General features: G+C 43.8%; 1 protein-coding gene across 4 annotated transcripts in view; it reads left to right on the plus strand.

Annotated features, from left to right (window-relative positions):
• The window catches only part of Ttpal (alpha tocopherol transfer protein like), a 17,362-nt gene extending 16,182 nt beyond the window's left edge, over nt 1-1,180 (plus strand). For all 4 annotated transcript variants that reach the window (XM_031372678.1, XM_031372677.1, XM_031372680.1 and 1 more), the window contains exon 5: nt 1-1,180. This exon is cut by the window's left edge and continues 2,485 nt beyond it. The gene's annotated coding sequence lies outside the window, so the exon portion shown is untranslated.
• The last annotated feature ends 6,184 nt before the right edge of the window (nt 1,181-7,364 follow it).

Genomic DNA, 7,364 nt, shown 5'->3' on the forward strand with positions numbered 1-7,364 from the left:
TGGATGCTCAACTTTGAATCCTGTTCCTAACTGACTCTCTGGCCATAAGAAACCTATTCTGCTTGGTGCTGAAATGTCCTAGTGTAGGAATATGGGAGTTTTCTTCTTTCTCAAGTCCCTTACAGACTTCTAGGCAATTCAGCTTCCTAGAAATGTTTGTATTCTGCCTTCACGCAGGAATACTGATAAAACCTACAGAAACAGCCGGAAGTGCTGGCTTCACACCTTGGCTTCTCCAGGCCCAGGTGGATTTGGACTGTTCACATTTCATCTTAGGTTTGTAAGCACGTCAGGTTATGGGACAGTTTCTTCAGAGTTGGAGGACCTGGGTCCTCCAATTTATTCCCTCTGAATACCGGAAATGGCTTTATTACCTAGCAGGCAACTTGGGTAAATGACATTCCATTCTTGAGATCATTCCTGGAACGTGCTATTCAGCTGGGCAGCAACAGCTACACTGCTGTGGTGGTGGTGGTAACACCTCATCAAGGGTTTTCTTAGGACACCTCCTTTAGCGTTTGGAAAACGCTAACTCAGTTGATGTAAGTGGAGTTGTGCTGTGGTCACGTCAGGCAGGACCACCAGATACATGGGCTGTCAGGAGACATCTTGGTAAGGCTTCTCAGTACTGCGGTCTGTTCACTTTGTAAAGCTGCGTTCTGCTCTCCTGACTCAGAAACGTGTCAAGAAGCACCATGAAATGTCTCTTCTCAGTGAGAACTTGCTCCACAGGAAGTTCCAGTGCAATTGCCAGCTAGAGTCACATTTCCTGCTTTTCAATCACCTGGGGTCCTGTGTCTGTGCTTTCAACCTTTTCCCATCAGGCAGGCAGTAGTAACAGCTTTGGATTCTTATGGATATGCCTCAGCTTCTTGGCATAGCATATAGGAACCCAACAAATACTTGAAACTTCTCAGTGGCCAAGACCTCTGATACCCTCTCTGATGGGTGGGAGTTGGGCTATTTTCCTGACCAATCTAGGCCACCATTTTAGTCCCCAGTCACATTCCTTACTTCAAACTGAAATTCAGTTTGGCTTTGATCCACATATGGTGGATTCACCTACTTCAGTGTTTTGACGAAAAGTTTATTTTTCTAGTGCATTTTTCTAAATGGTGAAAATATGTAAATTTTAGTATGCATGACTGGGTCTCCAAAATAAAAATCCCTGTAAAGCTCAGTGTACTGTGATTTTTATTCTTGAGACAGGGTCTCACTGGTGCCTGGATAGACAGAGGATTCCTAACCATGGGCCCAAGGACAGCTTCCTGCCCTATAGATGAGGTTGGGAGGGGCACGTGGCAGGCACTGGCTACCACTGAAGATCACACCAGTTGTATATGAAAGGAAATGGACTTAGCTCCGCACAGTGGTAGAGACATGCATTTTTCAGTTTCCAAGACAGATATTTCTCTGGACTAACCCTGAATCCTTCCAATGAGAACTAATGGTTCTTAAAGAGCTCCTATGGGCTGGATACATGTGCCAAGTACACAGAGTATATATTCTCATTTAAATCTCCAGACATCATGAATAAAGCATATTGCTCTTTGAGGAAAATGGGACCCACAAATATTAATTAGCCAGGCAGTTCAGCTGGATCCTGCATCAGGAGAACATGATGGAGTTTAGGGGCATACATAGCTCCTTCTTACACTCATGTAACCAATCCCTGTGAGGCTGGAGAGGGAAGAATCAGAGAACAGTGAGCCAAATAAACTAACATATGCCTTAGTCCCTGTTCTTCTAGCTGAGGATTGGGGTGAGAATGGACAACAGCCAGACCACCTCGCCATTAGATCTTAGTCAAAAGGCTTTAAGAAGTGAGACTCCATTTTTTTTTTAAAGATTTATTATTTTAAATGAGGACACTGTAGCTGTCTTCAGACACCCCAGAAGAGAGCGTCAGATTTCATTATGGGTGGTTGTGAGCCACCATGTGGTTGCTGGGATTTGAACTCATGACCTTTGGTCTTATCCGCTGAGCCATCTCACTAGCCCCAAGACTCCAATCCTTAAAAAAATAAAAAGTGGGCTGGTGAGATGGCTCAGCGGGTAAGAGCACTGACTGCTCTTCCAAAGGTCCTGAGTTCAGATCCCAGCAACCACATGGTGGCTCACAACCATCCGTAATGAGATCTGACCCCCTCTTCTGGTGCGTCTGAAGACAGCTACAGTGAATTACACTGGAGTGAGCAGGGCCAGCAGAGGTCCTGAGTTCAATTCCCAGCAGCCACACACATGATGGCTCACGGCCATCTGTACAGCTACAGTGTACTCATAAACATAAAATAAAACAAATCTTTAAAAAAAATAAAATATCAGAAATTGGCTTGCTTTCTGAAAACATGTGCAGATGTGTGATTACATTTGCGGGTGGGGGGATGGATGGTTTTTTGTGTTGGTTGAGTTTGTTTGTATGTAGTCCAATCAGATCTCAAGCCTGATATATTAACCAAGCATGACACTGAATTTACAATCCTCCTGCTTCCACACTCAAGTGCTTCAATGTACATTTTTCTTTTGGTTAAGACATATTATATAGTCCATCCCTTATAGTCCAGGATGACCATAAACTCTGAGCAAACCTATCCCAACCTCCTAAAGGTGTGGAGATCACAGCATGAGCCATCAGGTCTAGCTCCTTTGGGTTCATTTCATACACTAAGTACACATAATGGCTTCATTATAACAACTTAATACACACATGCAATGTATTGTTCATGTTTATTTCCTTACTGTCTTTTATCTTCTCCTTCCCACTGATCCCATTTTCCTAACTAGTTCCTCTTCCACTTGGGTCTTTTCTGGTGTGAACCAGTGAGTTAAGTTAGGGTTACTTACAAGAGTATATGCCATTTGCCTGTGGCTATACTTCTGAAGAAAATGTCTCTATGGTCTCTATAGGCAACCATTAATTGCCTATAGAGACTAAGGGAAGGGTGGGAACCCTATGCCCTCTCCTGACTATAATGATGTCCTCAGTGGGGTGTGGACCTCACACACTAAGCAGCTACCTGCTGTTTGTTTATAGAAGGGACAGAATGCCCCAGAGCAGAGCAGCTGGGTCCTTGTGACTAGCCTAGCTGCAATGATGGTTGGGTCAGTTGAGAAACTCTAGCACAGGATGCAGGCTTGCTGCTGGCTTCCGATGACGCAACAGGCACACATACCACAGCAGAGCCAGTCCTTCAAGCGCATCTTTCTGGGGAAGCCTGTTTCTCACTCTAGGATGAGAATAGCCTGAGACTTTACCTCCACTTTAAGTTGTGAGGATCAACAGTACTTGTCCCGGATCTGAGGCAGAACGTTGCCTAAAGACATGGCACTGGTTGAACACTGCCACAGTCACTGGCAGTAAAAGTTTTATGTGCTTATATTTAAGATTGGTAAGTAGGGCTAGGACTGTAGCTTAGAGATGGAGCACACGATCAACATGTAAAAAGCAGTGGATGTAGATTCTCAGCATAGTAAGAAAAAGTAAAAAGGTAGTAATAATTTTTTTAGAGAATCTATTTCATTAGGGGATTTAAAAAATGTCCAAGACCTTACCTGAATAGATACTAGCTGCTGCAGTTATGACATTAAGATACAAGTGACAGCTGGGCAGAGTTTGAGGCTAGCCTGGTTTACAGAGTGAGTTCCAGGACAGCCAGGGCTACAAAAAGAAACCCTGTCTCAAAAACCAAAAAGGAGGAGGAGGAGGAGGAGGAGGAAGGAAGAAGGAGGAGGAGGAGGAGGAGGGGGAGGGAGGAGGGAGGAGGGAGGAGGGGGAGGAGGGAAGAGGAAGAGGAAGAGGAAGAGGAAGAGGAAGAAGAAGAAGGAGAAGGAGAAGGAGGAGAAGGAGAAGGAGAAGGAGAAGGAGAAGGAGAAGGAGAAGAAGGAGAAGAAGAAGAAGAAAAGATACTAGTGACAAAGCCAGGCCATGTACTCAGGAAGCAGAGGCAGGCAGAGCTCTGAGAGTTTGAGGCTACCCTGGTCTCTATCAGTTCTAGTACAGCCAGGACTACTGCATAGTGAGATCCTGTCTCAAAGGAAAGGGTAAGATACTAGTGGTGAGTGCCCCCCCACCCACCATGTATACTGTCTCTATACCTTGGTGGGCCCAGGAGCAATGAGGTCTAGCTCTAAGCCAAGCCTGAGGTTTTTCTCTGCTTTGCACTTCCTGGGTAATGTTGGGCAAATCACTTCTCTAAACCTCAGTTTATAAGCTATAAAAAGGGCAAGAGGTAAACACCAGCCGCATAGCAGCAGATACTGCTAAATCACTGCTGGCAAATGTAGCTATTTATATGACTGGGGGCGGAGTGCTAAGGAGTGAACTCAAGGCTTAGCGCATGCTAGCCTCGAATGCTAGCCTTGGGGGTAGCCTCCCCAGCCACATGATGTATTGTTCTTCACTTGAAGACAGGCATAAGTCAGACAGCAGAAACCAGGACATGACTGCGTAGACTACTAATTTGTGTGCCTGGGTAACAGGATGGATGGGCCAACATAAAAGGAGTAAAGAGATGAATTGCAATTCCTGCTCATAATAAGCACAGGCTTGGCACCCACTGCCAGGTAGTGACCCAGAGACCACCTGTTCCCATGTAAGAAGTAAAATACAATCAAGCAAGGATTTGTCATAGACAAAAAGGCTGTCCTGCTTACAGTCAAATCTGTTATGGTTTGGTCTAGGATTTCAAAAGCCTTACCACCAATAACCAAGCGCTCAGCTTGTTTACAGGGAGACTGCACCTAGCACCTCACTTAGCACTGCACTGCTGAGCTACATCCCCGTTTCCTTCCTTTTTTTTTTTTGTTTTTTTTGTTTTTTTGTTTGTTTGTTTTTTTGAGACAGGGTTTCTCTGTGTAGCCCTGGCTGTCCTGGAAATCACTCTGTAGACCAGGCTGGCCTCGAACTCAGAAATCCACCTGCCTCTGCCTCTCAAGTGCTGGAATTTTTAAAGGTGTGCACCACCACTGCCTGGCTTATTTCTTTTATTTTTTTAATTTTAAAGATATGGTCTCCCTATTTTGCTCATGCTGAAACATGACCTATAGCCAAGTCAAGCCTAGAACTTGTAATCTTCCTGCCTTGGCAGCCTGAGTGCACTACCATCCCCGGCTTCCAAAGGCCATTTTTAGCAGTGCCTTTGATTATAAAGATAACATGTTAGGCTGGGGGTGGGGCTGCAGTCTACAGCCCCATCTGCTTAGGGTGTAGAAGAGGGCAGGATGGCTGACACTGGAGAGTCCCCTGACCTACAAAGTGAGTTTGGGCCAGCGCAGCCTACAGCAAGACCCTACTTCCAAACAAACTCACCTAGACCAGTGGTTCTCAACCTCTCTGAGGATGCAAACCTTTAATATAATTCCTCGTGCTGTGGTGACACCCAACCATAAAGTTATTTTCACTGCTGCTCCCTAACTATAATTTTGCTACTGTTATAAATGGTAATATAAATATCTTAGGAAACCCCAATAAAAGGGTTGTTCAACAATACCAGCCCTGCTTCCCCTACAAAGGGGCTGTGACCCAGAGATTGAAATCTGCTGACCTAGAAAGCAAATTAATTCAAGCTGGGCCAACTGGTTTTCCCCCAGCTGTAGCTAACCTCTGCTGTTGCCTTTGATGAATTCCTAGAACGTGCCACTGATCTGAATCAGGGCCCTCAACCTACAGATGAGTCTGTGATGAAATATCAAGTGGGCTCATCTGGAATGAGATAACTCAAAACAATGTCCTGTTCTGAAGTATGCTCCCAGGCTTACTCAAAATGGCAGCATTCTTCACGTCTGTGTACACTTCTGCACATGATGCCTAATTCTCTTGAGACTGAAATGAATGACTGCTTCCTGTCAACAGTCAGACTTAACTTATTCTTAGTGTAGCCAGGCAACGGTGGAACTGCTCCCTATTTTTAAGAGAACTTACTATTTCAAATTTATCTCAAAGGTATCATGTTAAAAAAAAAACCCTTTATTGAACTTTATTACATTATTTTAGTTTAGAACTCCATTTATTTTTAATCATATAATGCAAAGAATGGGATCTGTTTTGAAATCTATGGTTCCCCTACTGTTAAAAACAGGTATTTGTCTCACTCACACAGTTAAGATTAAGGGCCAAACTATCTGGCTCCACAAATCCTTTGTAGTTTGATTTCCACACATGATCCTAAAGGCCACTGGTTCCGACAACCCGCCAAACCCAGCTTCCATAGCCTCCAACTCTAGTTGGCTGACCATTATGACTATTTGTTCAATTCTCTAAGACCACATCCAACTCAGCCTCCTCCATCAGATTCTGCAGCCTCTATCAGATTCTGAACACTTTTGACCTTTTAAGTACATTTAGTCTTCTTTTAATCCACAGTAACATTGGCACTTACTGTCAAACATTCTTACACCAGATCCAATGAGACAACTTTATCATCAATAACCTCTGGTACTAAGTACTGACTGAGGCTCAGGCAGAGTGCTCAAGGTCACCAGCACAGCATGTGCTCAGTAAGCATTAGACAGCTGCTCAGTAAAACAGCAGAGCTCAGTCAGACCCAAGAGGTCTGACTCCTAAACCTATTCATCCTATGAAGGGTCCACCTCCATCCTTTTGATATACAGCCAGGGTCCCAAACAGAACCTATCTACACAGATTAAAATAGAAATCAGTTTCCCCTATCCCCTTAGTAGAAACTAACACTAAGTAGAAATTCTCTAAACTGTCAATTTTTCCCCAAACCCCCTTTACATCTCTATTCCAAACCTCAGATGAATTGCCCTGATATCTGGTGTGAGCCTAAGTTACAAATCCTAAAAGCACTCTCTCAAGGAAGTCACTGTACTAGCCTCTATCCAGGGATCTCTTCTTATGAGCTTTCAGCACTAATTTAACAGGCTGGTCAGCTCATTTTCCTTAGATGGAAGAATGTCTGTCTGTCTTATCTTCACCATAACAGAGCCTAGGGCAGAATCAATACTAGGCAAGTTTCTGTTGAAAAGCCTGTTTTATCATACCTCACTTGCACACTGCCTTTCAGAATTATCTTTTTTGACAGTGCCTAAACTATTTCTTACATACTTTGATCTTCTCCAGAGAAAATATTTAGGATAGTTTCTAAACGAACTTAAAACTTTACTAGTCAAATCTTAAGTATTAGAAGAAGAGCACTTTGTCTGAAATGTCAGACTGATGTGGGACTCTCCAAACAGAAGAAAACCTGTCAACCCTATTGTAGAGGGACCTTTAAGAAACTAGCTATGGTGGTGCAGGCCCGCACCTCAGTACTTGGAAGCTGAGACAGGATGATCTATCTGAGTTTCAACAAGTCTGGGTTATATGGAAAAGACCCTTTCTAAATAAATACACAAACAAACAA

Source organism: Mastomys coucha, unplaced genomic scaffold (genome assembly GCF_008632895.1).
Source record: "Mastomys coucha isolate ucsf_1 unplaced genomic scaffold, UCSF_Mcou_1 pScaffold15, whole genome shotgun sequence".
Lineage (NCBI taxonomy): Eukaryota > Metazoa > Chordata > Mammalia > Rodentia > Muridae > Mastomys > Mastomys coucha.